The sequence below is a fragment of the Oculina patagonica genome, chromosome 11 (assembly GCF_052425735.1).
Source record: "Oculina patagonica isolate OP01 chromosome 11, crgOcupat, whole genome shotgun sequence".
Lineage (NCBI taxonomy): Eukaryota > Metazoa > Cnidaria > Anthozoa > Scleractinia > Oculinidae > Oculina > Oculina patagonica.
The window spans coordinates 13350370-13364231 of NC_135768.1; positions in this window are offsets into that span (position 1 = coordinate 13350370).

Sequence of the window (13862 nt, forward strand, 5' to 3'; positions counted from 1 at the left end):
TCAAGTTGAAAGCTGTTGCCGATGTAGAGACAGTTCAGAACAACTGCAAAATCACCAGAGAATACGGGATGATTCCTGATGATTTAGTGAATCTTCAGTTCGTCGCAATTCGCCAGCGAAAAGATCAAGCAGATCAAGCGGGTGAACTTTAAATGTCACCAAAACGAAACATGTGCTGTTACCAGTATTTGTCGAGTATCCTCAATCCAATCAAACTCTTCTGAAGTGGTTTCTTTTAGCAGAGAAGTCGTGGCATTTTAAGTTTTCGCCTTTGAACAAAAATATTACACGCAGCCGATTTCTGTCAGATCGTGTTACAATGTTTACCAAGCGCGTGTGAACGACCGCTTCTGATTGGCCAGTTTCTGGTGTCGCGACAACAAGTCAAATAGATCGATTCCTTGTTGACCCTTCTTGTCTTGAAAAGTCACGTTAGCAGTGATTCTGCAAATTAACTAAACTTAAAGAAAGGAACAGATGGAAAGGAACAGAAACAGTCTCAGGCAGAAATAATTATTGTAGAAGAGATTGCGAGGAAATTGTTTACGACATGCGGGATTTCGAATGCCCTCGTCAGTTCAAAAGACGATCACATACGCCGACAAAACAAATAATGAGTATAATGAGTATGGGTATTTCCGAAGAAATCGAAGACGCGAAGATCACCGCGGAAAAAACGAAGATCTCAAGATTGAAGCGAAGATCTGAAATTGACCAAAATTCGCGTGATCAAATTGAACACTCCGATATAAAATTGTCAAAATTCCTAAACACTACAGAAAATGTCTGTAGTTTTTGAATGTTGGCATTTGACAACATTCCACGGAAAAACCGAACGGAAATAAAACGAAGATCTGTTTAAAGAAAACGAAGATTTGCAAAAAATTGCGAAGAAAACGAAGACCGTGGGTACCCATAGAGAGGCTCAATAATATTCCAGTGCGAGCTGATGGAGGACGAGTTCCGAATAAAAACTTCATTCCTAACGTTGCTTCATCAAATGGATACTCGGCGATAAATCGAACCCCTAATTTTGTTGAGTTTTAAAAAGTTCTCAGTAAGATTTGGTGAAAATATATCGTCTTTGTGTACTTCATATATGCGCATGCGTTCAGCACAAAATTCCGTGTGCTTGGGTCTACGCCTGGAAGAATGCATACCACAAGGAGAACATTTGGTTTTCAGAAACAAATATATAGCCTTTGTGTACTTCATATAAAGTAACACAGATGAGGGTCGCATTTTAGCCAACCCCCTACCCGCTTCACAAGATTAATTGATTAATTCAATTTGATATTAATTAATTAATTCAATTAAAATGTTTACAGGAATCGATGGCAGGAGGGAAGGAGGGAAGGAGTGAAGGAGGGAAGGAGTGAAATCGGTCCGCTCACCAAAACTCGGAATTTTCCGAGTTAAAAATGACAAGCATAACATCCTCATTCCGCGAAAATGTGGCGGCAATCGTTTTCTTTTACACCCCCTCTGCCAAGACCACAAAGGCAATCTTTGAGGATTACGCTGGCGAACTTGCCAATGATGATTACAAAGAACTCATTTCAAGGCTAAAAAAAAATAAGTTTTCGCATCTTGTCATTTCTCATAGCCACCCTTACGGCACAGAATTTTTTTATTGAACATATTTTTTGGAGTAATAAATGGCTGACCCGTTTGCAACTTCCCATTCCGAGAGCGTGAACCACGCTGCAGGTGAACAAGAATTTGCTTCCGTAATGGAACTGCTAGGAGCTGAACCAGAAAGTACACAAAGCGCTATGGCAACCATTCAGGGCCCTGACATTCCTGCTTTGCGTGAACAGCTTGCAATCCTTGTTTCAACAGGAAAAGCCAAAGAAGCAATCGGTGTGCAGCTTACATACGAGCAGGTGAAGCGCTTGACAGATAAAGAAGTTGAAAAGTACTTCAAGAGATATGAGGCATACGTTGGGAATAAAACAAACGAAAGCTTGATTGACAGCTTTATTTTTCTTGTAACCAAAGTCGTTGGTATGGCCGTAAATATCAAGGACGTCAATGATTATCAGAAGGAACTCAAAAACGACTACATTATCAGTAAAGAGCTGTCCACTTTGGCAGGCGGTCTGGCTTTGAAATGCGGCCGCTTTCTTGCCGTTGCAAATGCTGCGCTCATCACAACAAAGCACATTGATTTAAACGAAGCGACAAAGTTGCAAACCAAAGAAACACCAACTACTGAAGATTTTTCTGAGCAATGCTAAGAAAATGCTAAGTAATTACTGAACAATGCTTAGCAATTGCTTAGCAAAAAATCTTGCTGAGCAATTTTCTATTTAAATATTATTTTTTTCTCATTATACAATGGCCGCGCTCGAACAACGTGAATCACAAACTCCGATTGCTCAAGAAGTACAGAACCAAGTTACTTCAACAACTCCTGCAACGAAGCCTGCCAAAAATCCAAAGCGAGTAGCTGCTGGCAAGCTTGCAGCTGAAAAAACAAAACAGGCTCGTGAAGCACAGAAAAAAGCTGCTGTCGAGGCTGCCGCCATAATTGCAAAAGAAAAAGAAAAGAAATCTGCGTCTGCTAAGCGCAGTGTAACTCCTCCTGCTCCTGAGAGCGCAAGTAGCGCGGCACCAGCTCCGCCGGAATCCAGCAGTCTCAGCACAAATCAATGGATCTCTTTGCTAAGTATTGGCGTTGCAATTATTACAACTTATGTCAAACGCGAAGACATCAAAGCCTTTTTCAAGAAGAAAAGCCGTGAAGTGCAAACAAAGAGCGGCGAAAGCAACTTTGTACAAGAATCGGAGGCACCAGGTCCATTGAGTGCTCTAAAGCTGCAAGGGGCAGAGCTATCATCTAGAATTCCGCGACCAAAAAGAGGAATTCGTCTGATGGATTAATAAACTTTCAATTGAATATTTTTTTATTATTTTATACTGAAACGTCATGTCCGACAACAAGCTCGTGAAAACACTCATGGATGCCGCCACCATTACAGGTCTCACCGCCGGAATCGGCTGGGCTGCCAAAAAGGTTGTGAAAGAAAACTTCACATCCGACCCAAGCAGCAGTTTTATGAACTATGTAAAGTTCACAGCCGTCATGACAGGCAGTATTGCACTAAAACAATATCTCGAGGACCAGAAAATCCTACCCACCAATTAAAAAAAAATTCGCATAATATAAGAACAAAGTTCCGTGACGAAGACACACCATGGCAAGCATCGCGATTATGGCTGGCGGAGCTATCTTGAACGCTGCTGCTTTCATTGGCGGCAACTACCTTGCTCGTGCTTTGGGTGGTGGAGATGACGCCGCTTTGAAAGAAAAAGAAAGACACGACAAAGCTCTCGAGGCTTACCAAGCAGCTTACGCGAAATACTCTCGCGACCGCACCAAGCTCCTCGACTGGATACAAACCAACGCGGAAATAAAAGAGCAGGCCAAACAGAACTTCACGAACACTGACTACGCTTTCAAACTCTACAACCAGGCACATCCTGACAAGCAAATAATTCTTCCAAAAGAAAGTTTTCTGATTTTTATCAGCCAAGCGAGCAGCAGAAACAAGGTGAACTGATGTTTGTTGGCGCTGGCGCGCTTGCCCTTGGGTACGCTGCCTTTCGGTTTCTTTAAACTTTTCTTTTTTTCTTGTATACACACATGGACGCAAAGATCTCGAAAGTCTACTATAGCCCCCAGGGCTACTGGAAGGGAATTGCAGCGATAAAAAAATTAGCCGAGGCCGCCAAGGTTTCCGAAGATGCCACGACTGGCAACCATTTTTCTTATTTTGTTTGTTTCATTGCTTCGCGCTATTTTTATGTCAACACGGTTACGCAGGTTTTCCATTGTTTTTCCGAAAACTGAGTTATTCATTAGCTTGTAAAAGTTTTTTTTAAAGTCGTTTTTAGCTTTTTTCCTGAGTTCTGTGTTCATCCGGATGTACGGCTCCATCCAACATTCCTGTTCGAACTCCAACACCCTGTGCACACGCTTCAGTTTCATTCCCTGTTTCAGATAAAACTGCAAGTTTCGATAATGCACAAAATAATTAGTTTTGTCTTCAAGAGTTAAAACAAGCTTTTCGCTGTCTGGTGGGTCCAGATCGAGGCTTTTTAACAATTCCTTTTGGTAGGGTGAAAACAAGTCCTTATTTATTTTCTTTTTCTCAGGAGCTAATGGGTAGCTATTATGCTCTTCATGAAGTTCTGCAGGGTATTCGAGGTCTACCTCCAAAATCCAGCCGGTTTTTGCAAACTCCTTTTTTCTCATTATTTCTTTTTCGTTCGGCATAACTCTTTTCCATCTAAAACCACTTTTTGGCAGTGGCTTGCTCATTGCCCACCCGTAAAGGTTGTTTGCATCAAGGTACATTATGTATTTTTTTGGCTTGCTTGAGTCATAGCCCTCGACATAAGAATTGTTTGCCTTGGCATATCTCTTGCTTACCATTGAAATACCTCCTCTCATTCCCCTTTCGACAAAAAGATGCATTTCATAGTCTGTTAACAATTCAAGCTTTACATCTGTCTTTTTTAAGAGTGCGTCCCAGGAAAGGCCAGGCGACGTGTAATAATTCGCAGGATCCAACCCATACTGCTCAAAGCAGATTTTTCGGAAGTTTTCGAAAACGTCTGCCAACAGGGCCACGTCTGTTTTCACGTACAGGTCGTGGTAGTCGCCCAGCGTTTTGCATGCAAAAGCCTCCCATACCCTCTGAGCGTGCTCGTACTCTTTATCTGTTATATGATCGTCGTTCAGCTTGCTGTAAAACTTTTCTTTTTCAGGCAGACTTGTTTCGCTAAATCTTGCCCATGAGTCCATGTACTCGTAAGGATAGATCCCCTTTTTGAAAAGAAGTTCAAAATTTTGTGAAGAAAGAGATTTTGTTATTTTTAATGACTCCTTTGGTGCCGCACTTACAAGTGAATCAAGGCTTCCTTGAAGAAAGTTTAAGCTGTCAATAAAACGCAGACCACCAAATGAAAATGTAATGTATTTCTCCATGTTGTTGGCGACGCATTTCACCTCTTTCTGTGTCGCTTGCGACAGCTTCGACATCGCTTGCATTAAATGGTGTGCATCATAGCCCCTCAGGTTGTGAAATACAACTGGTATTTGGTCCGTCTTTGGTTTTATTCGCATTTTCAGATTGCATGCGTTGTGCGCGGCTCCGCGGTACTTGCCTGTTATGTGACAATGGTCTTTTACTGCGTCTCTGAAGTTTCGCCTAAGCAAAGGTTCTCCGCAGCATAAGCAGTCATCTTGTTCTTCAGCCGCTTCTTTGTGTTCTTTTTCTGTCAATCTTTTTAGCATGAGAAACGAACTGTCATGTTCTTTCTTTACATTGTAAAAACATTTTTTGTGCCATTGCCCATCATAAGTGTATTCGCTGCCTTCTTCACTTATCCATACAGGCAAAGAGTCTAAAAAGTAATCTTTTATCAAACTTTTTTCACAAATATGGCAATCAGTTGCATTTTTAAATTTTTCCCAATCTAATGAAGTCATCACAAGAGGTTTTGGCGATGACAAACTATTTCTTATTGTTTTCTCTTCTTCTTGAAGACAGTTCAAAAACACTTCAACAGCATTTTCACCTCTGTAAACCACTGGTCGTTTGTTTCTGCCATCACTCCTTACAACTGTGTAAGCAAAACCACATGCCTCGTGCTGTTCTGTCTTCTCGGTGTAGCTTTTTTGCTTGCTCTCTGTCCCACGCTCGCAGCCTGAAATCTTTCTGACCAAAGCCTCAAAGTCGGCATATATCACGTATGGCGCCCTCATCTGTTTGTGATGATTTTGGAAAGAAAGGGTGTTTTTCCCCTCTTCCGGCATCTCTATCCTTGTCGGCCTGCCGTTCATGCCATTGCAATATTTTTCGTGGTTCTCAAGCAAGTCAGCTCTTGAAAAACCGGTCAAGCACATCATGCAAAAGTGATTTTTATGTTGATGTTTGCTCTGATCAAAAAGTAAAGCGCTTACTCTTTTTACATAACAGTAATGCTGAATTTCTTCAGACTCAATTAACATAAGGTTTATACGAGGAATTGTTTTTTCTTTTTTGCTTATTCTGTGCACAATAACACAATCGTTTTCCCAGCCAAAAACATTTATTGCAAGTGTTTTGTTTTGTGCCTCAAGCTTGTCAATCTGTTTTACAGGTGTTGGAAAATCGATGCCATTATAGTTTATGCCGTCGTTAAGCGAGTATTTGCTTGGTCTTTGAGCGTCCTTACCATCTTTTGGAGGAAATAAAGCAGCTCTAAGGGCCCACTTCAAACATTCGTTATCTCTGTTTCTTACATTAATGATTGCTTTCTTGTTTGCCAAATTAGCAGGAAGAGGCAAATAAGTTCCTCCGCGCAATGGCTGGTATCGTGCAACATTCACGTAGGCAGCCATTATTCTTTCAAGAACCCACCCTGAGCCTCGCTCTGACCAAGCCTCAATTTGGCCCTTTACTATTTCAATAAATCTATCGAACTCTTGTTTTATCTGTTGTTTATTATGTTCGTTAAAAACGTGCGGTTCTTTTTCTTTAAAATAATGTTCCATCTCTTGTGTTTTTCCTGTTTGAAAATTTTCTTTTGTAAACTTTATTTGCAACCCAAAGCTTATTTTCAAGCTTTTCAAATCTTGTATTTCATTATTTACCAAATCAATGAACTTTACTTTTGTTTTCTTTTGAAATGCAAAAAGGTCTTTGCTGGCACTTTCACTATCTGGTATGGTAATTTTCCAAACGCGTAGCCATTTGTTAAAATTGGATTGAACCAATAAAAACGTTTCGTTTCTTCGTGGTTTTTTTTCAAATTCACGAATTTCCTTCAAGAGTGCTTGCAAAACTTCTTGCGAATAACTTGCAGCAGCCATCTTTGTCTATATACTAATAAAATTTTTTTGTTCAATTGAAAATTAATTCTAGCGCACCAAGTAAGATAGCGATGTGTGTGTGCACAAGCGATTTTTGCGTGCCGCAAGAAATTTTTGCACAAAAATGATGAGTGAGCAAGTTACACACATATAAGGGGTGAGGGTACACACATATATGGTGCCGCATTTGGTCGCAAATAGCGAAAAAGGAGCGAGGCGAGCCAGTGAGCCGAGCGAGTTTTTCGCTATTTGCGCCAAATGCGGCACCATATATGTGTGTTCATTACATTTCAGACCATTTCAATACGGAAATGTCACACAATCTTCAGTATCGACTAGGTGTGGAAATCAATCCTGGGCCTTTCTGTTGCTAAATGACGAAGTTCATAATGATTTAATGTATTTATCTTATCATTCTGTAGGTTTGTAATGTATTGGAGGTTCGTTTTGTAGTCAAGGCAAAGAAAAATTAAAATGAATAAGAAAAATGTAATTTCTGGGATCATTTTAAAGCGTCATCGCCTGTGCATGCATGTATGCGTGCCGGTTATTTGTTTAAGATGGAGTCCGCCAGGACTTGGAGTAGTTGTTGGACAATATCATGTACCAAAATTATTTACACCTTATTGCAATGCAAGCTTTTGTGTTACTGCTTTTAATATCTTATCAAAAGAAATCTTTATTAACAAAACCAAACATCAAAAAGCAAATTTCGAAGTTCCACTGAATTCCACTGAATCGATTAAAGACGATTTTACAAAACGTCTTTCTTGAAATGTTGCCCTTGTGAACTTTGAAATTTATTTTCTCAGACTCTGATAAGAAATTGTTGTTGGTGTTGTCACGGATAATAACTTACATATTTACGTACCTTTTATTTAGGGTTGGAAATAACGCAAAAGGATTTAAATTATTCTGGTACTAGATTTTTCTCCAACTTAAATAAATATTACTCAACTTAATGGTGGATTTCAGTGGAAATCAACTAAAAAATAATATCAATGAGTTGCTAAACGATTTCCAATTCTTTTTTATTCTTAAAGAAAATGCACGTACGTAAAACAAATATTAATTCACTGTAACTTTTAACAATCTGAACAGTCGAGGTTTGGTGAGAAGTGTTTATGTGAATGTTTACTTGTTCATGAGAGTGAACTGACCCTTTTTATAGCAGAAGTGAATTCCAGATGTTTTCATGCCGTTGGGCACCAACATGGCGTCTCCATACTGTGCTCTCTAAATTTGTGTGGAACATTTTGACGGATAGCTCGAGTACAGAGTAACGTACAGACTTGAGACTTGGGCAAGTAGACTATCTAGTAATTTTTTTCAACCTGTTGTATTCTCGATTTTTTTGATTCAATAGTTTTTGAACTATTTTTCGCGACGTGGCAGTTGCGTGACCGTGAAAACCACCTATAGTATAGAAGAGGAAGGCGTACTATAAAAGGGGGCTGCTCAGGGAAGGCCGGGCTCATTTGTCGACCAAAAGCGAATGATACTTGAACAATTGAAAATTGACATAGAATTTGTCAAGGAACAGAATAGCCGTGATTACATCACCTCAGGTAAAGGTGATTATTCCAGTATAATTTTACTTTCCAAACAGAGTTTCAATGTACCTTGATAACTGCATATATTGACAGAAAAAATGGAGTTAAACCTGCTTCAGGTTTTTTAACTTTGGATATACATAAGCACTTTATTTTTTTGCCTGACCTCGTAAACTTGTATCATTTCTTCAAAGAAAAAGAACAAACCGTACAGAGGCTCGTTTTATTAATGGTTTTAGCGCTCTATGTTAGTTTTGGGTAAAGAGAATATCAACGGAAACGAAGCTTGTATAGTAGTACTGATCATAATAGAGGAAAAAATGTCCCACTTGGCTAAAACTTAATTAATTGACTTAAGAATTGAAAGGAATTCAATTCAAACGTTCAAAACAAAAGTTCAGCATGCTTCATCTAGTGGAAAGGGCGTTCGTGCCAAGAATTTCGAACGTTAAATAAACATTTAATATAGCTCCTTTAATTTTATTTGGATGAACATTTATTCATTCATTTTATTTCTATCTTGATGATTTTTTATTACAGTGTTTGATCAAGCCGCAAACTTTATACTAAGAAAAAATACCTTAATTCAAATGTTTGAAACAATTTCAGGAAATGCTCAAAAACGCAAAATCAGCTTTAACTCAACTTCACGAAACGTTTTTTTAAAGCTGTTTTATCGATAGAACTAAATGAAAACGTATCAAAATGTCCTTTTTTTCTTTTACCTTTTTATTGCATCACAGTAAAACGCACTTCAAATGTCCCTTTTTAAATGTACTTGATTTTCGATTATCACGACAACTAACTACACAGCATCTGCAGCACAAGTTACTAATCCACGCTCAAACTTTGCAAATAACATTTTTCATCATTGATTTTACTTCATCTCGAATTTCCTTTATCCTCCAGCAATAAAGAACGGGATTTAGTGATGACGACATTAATACCAGAGTTGCCGATACATGCCAACATACAACGGACGAGTCTGCCGTGGACTTTGTCACCAAGGCATTGACAATTATATAAATCACATGAGGCGAGTAACACAGTATGAACAACAACAAGATATACCATACGGTAGAAACTGATTTTTTGTACTTCAAGGTGATAATCGACTGAGCAAAACATTGGCTGGTCTGGCTTGCTTGGATTTGTCGCTGTTGACGGCGAATTATTTGGAAAACTTTGAAGTATGAGAAGGAGGTTGTTACAAAGCATACTGCGGTGAAAATTCCCAGTACAAGAGGTTCCCAGATTTCAAGGTACGATTGCAACGATATGAGCCACAACCGACCAGCTAGGTACAAAAGTGGAAGAAGAACAAGTACTCCATAAATGAAGCAAGCACGACGAGCAGTTATGAGGGAGCGACGGCTCATGTGTAACCATCTTTCTACCGCCATAACTGTTATCGTTTCAGAAGTAACGGTAGCAAAATATCGACTAGCCATATCTGCGGCGACGATCACAATGCAGTTCATTTTTCCAAAAATATAACCTGCGTATAATGACTGAGTGATTAAACCTGTTCCCAAGTCTGTGGCGGCAAGTCCAGCGAGAAGAATGTAGGACGGATTTCTGAACGACGTTTTCCTCCATATTGCCATTAAAATCAAGGCGTTTCCAGCCACTGTTAGAAGCGAAAACAAAGCGTTTATGGCGCCTAAAAGGAAGGCTGGCATTCCATGTTCTGAAATGTCGTTCTCGCGAGTTTTCAAGAAAAACTGGCAAACGTTGAAAGATTGATCGTTTATCGAGCTACATGATGAGCTATTTGACATAGTTTTGCACTTTGCCATTTCTAAAATTTAGAAAGCAACTGTTTAAACACGCGCAAAATTTAACATCCTTGCATGTCGATGAACCCAATATGTTCTTTTTAATAGAATCATCCGCCTCGCTAAAGTCACTTGACCACTGTGCAGGGACTTTGGTATTGCTTGAGCAATGAAAAACTAATATAGTTGAGTTGACAATAGGTCAATGAAAGTCGCCAGATGATTGAAAACCTACTTTTATTTCCCGAAATTTCCATCTGTTGTAATTGGGTGGTACCCTTTATTGCCATGAGACTTATTAACTCGAATCCCGCCATGACTTCATGTCAAATACCTTTTAAGAAAGCAGTCATGCTGAAAAAAAGTCAAAACTGTATTTATTCTTTTTTTATGCACTGAATTTATTCTTTTTTATGCACTGTAATATAACGGCATGGCTTTTGAAGATCCAGACTTTTGTTTACTTAGCAGACGATATGATTTTAATTGTATTTGCTGGTTAATTGGATGCCAGAAGCAACTTGAAGCACTTCTAAAGATTTCAACAGAATTAAACTTGATTAATGTTGTTAGGCGCAGGCAAGAAGACCACCTCTTCTTAAACATATACCATAATACTAATATGAAGAAAATGCATTCAATTTGAGTAGAAACACTGATTGATGTTAGCTTCTCCTCAGTTTGCAATTAAAAATATTATAACAAATGGCTTGTTGTAAAGTACGCAACGCAATGCTACGTGCCGCGAAGTACCAAACTCTGCAATATACACAATATCTTGTAAAAAGGTTTGTTTTATCAGCGATCGATTTGCAAACACTTACAAGGCCTTTGTACAGTGTTCCTTTTCCCGTTCCGTTTTTATTTCCGTTTTGCATTAATTTTTGCACGTCTTTTCTGTTCTTTTAACCTTCCGTGAAGCCTGCGCCAAACAAAGATGAGAGTTGCTAAAATCCCGCCTTCATTTGGCCCAAAACTATCATCGAATTTGATCATCCTCACCTCTGGCGCACTGCATGATTTTTTCGACTCTCGTTCCCAGGGCCCGGCTGCATAAAGCATCTTAAGATTAAGTGGGATTTTCTGCAACCATTCCCTGTGTTCCCAAAGGTCTTCTTGCACACTACTGAGAATAAATCAACCGAACGTGGATTTAAGAGTATGGGAAACACAATGCTCGTTCGAAAACATTTAGTAACACAGAGAACAGTTGCACAAAATCCCACTTAATCTTTAGTTGCTTTATGCAACTGGGCCCTGCTTCCTGTCTATAATTATTCGACTTTCCCAAACTTTCAGCTCAATGTCTCTCGTTTAAGTTTGGCCAAGGCTTTTTTACTTTCAGTTTCACCTGCTGACCTCCCCAGGGTTCTATCTAGGATTCATCGTTTTGGAAGAAGTCCCGAGTGGTCGAAGGCCACGAGCTTCCTAGCTTTCTGTTTTTAGTAGAAACTCTTAAAAGGATTGTAGTCGTAAAACTACAATTTATGTAGTTTTGAGCCAAAAAAGAAAGAAAAATTAACCCTTTAAAGAGTAGCCCGGCGCGATCGTGTCCTATCAGCGTAAAGAAAACAGTAGAAAAGCCAATCAGATTCGCGGAGTTTCAATAGAACACGGCTGAGTTTCTACTTAAGAAGGATAGATTAGAGTAGGCAAGACGAGAGTTTCTAGCGTGAACAAGGGTAGATCATTAGACTAGCGTGCAATAGACTAGGCCTGGTAAGGGTGGTAGAAGAGAGTGAGTGTGGTAAACTAATGCGTAAGAACATGTCGTTAACTTGGAGCTCCTTATGTTGGAATATTCTTCAATTTTTATATCATAGAATTCAAAGTTTATCATATTCAAACAATTGAGAGTTAAAACTAACAAGAAAAATGTAAATAATCTTGGAACAATTTTTTTCGAGTTGGACCAATTTGCCTATTTAAAACATTCGAAGACGTTCTACAAGTGCATTTTCGTTTGGACCGTGATACTTCATTAACGCTTGCTGTCATACGATCAAGCCATGGGCTGTGTTTTCACGAGCACGGTTGTCTCGCTTAACATTCCTGAAGGTGTTTTGTTTACAGACTTCGTTAAGCGACTTTTAAAATTATTGGTGTTTTCACGAGTAAGATTATATTTCACTTTTAAAATAATTTGACACACACGCTCGAATGACGCTTTTTGAATAATGGCGGGAGATGCAGACGGAGCTCGCATGTGTGTCATTCTTCTTTTCATTACTGATCATCAGTAATGAAAAGAAGAAGGACACACATGCGAGCTCCGTTATGCGTTTAGTCCTGGTTGTGCTGGTTGTGGAAGCAACAGTTGATTCTGCAGGAGAAATATACAGTCTCCTCGCGCGTACGGCATCGGCAGGTCTCGGCAAAATGATCATTCGTCACTGAAGGAATATCGATTGGAAACTTGAAACTTGTATTTCAATGTTGAAAGAAAGGAAAATTACTTTCCATGCCCTGCTCTAGCTTTCGTCATTTGCAAAAGAGTTATGGAACGGAAATTTATCCATCTTCGCTTTTGCCGTGGCAAAAGAAGTTTCGCAGGAGGCATAAAAATCACGCGTGTTCTATTTCCGATTTGACAGCCTTGTCAGATGAATGACCGCAAGTTGCTTCTCATTGGCGGGAATTAATTAGGCCATCCCAATAAAATGTTTCGTTTCCCATCGCCCCGTCTCTTGTGATGGTGGGTCGGTCGGTCGGGCAAAAAAAAAAAAAGAATGAACACTTGAAGGGTTCTGGGTTCCAGAAAAGGCCGGGCTGCTAAGTAAGAAAGCCTGATTACAAAGTCAACTCGAAGACGTGGTCTTTTCGTTCGTTATTCTTTAACAGTCCTTAAATAACGTAGTATCGATGTTTATTAAAGACAAAGTCATCACATCATACCAATTGTTGTTAATAAAACAAGATCGTGTGCTTGTAAATTGAAGTACTTGCTTCTTTGACTAGTGAATCTGGGACTTTTTTTTTTTTTACTTTTCGAAAAAAATGGGTCGGTCGGGCGATGGGAAACGAAACATTTTATTGGGATGGCCTTACCGACTCGCTTAAGGTCGCGCAGGACCCTTGCTCATTAATAAATTCATTAGCCAAATTTCTTGACGGAGTGCTATCTTGTAAAGCTTTAATTCGCTACATTTTGAACATCGATTTCTCTAAAATTTATCAAGGATATTAAGGGATGATGGAATTACATCATGATTGTCCTTTTACTGAGAGATGACCGTTTACTGTAATTTTACAGGCTCTTAAAAGTTTAACTGCAGATAATGCGATTTTGTGTCCAAGTTTTCGGCTACTACAGCGCACCGAATTAAATGATTATATAACCTAGTGATGAATCATAACCTCTTTTGTGTTATGACAAGAATGAAATTTCGATTTCAAAAACTGCTAGAAGTTATCTGCTTCTAAGAGAGTAAAAATGTGAAATCTAAACTTTGAAACGTGCTATCTTCGTTTTGAGAACGAAATTTCAAAATTCGCTCTTGTCATAACACAATAGGGTGCGCCAAGTTCATGTTCCTCGCGAATCAACTCCTGAAATTCTATATCGGCGAAGAAAACTTGGACACAAAATTGCAGGATTTTCCGCTTCCGAAGACCTTCCGAGTCAATGTTTACAACCGACGTGTGCTATATTCGCAGCAGTGAATC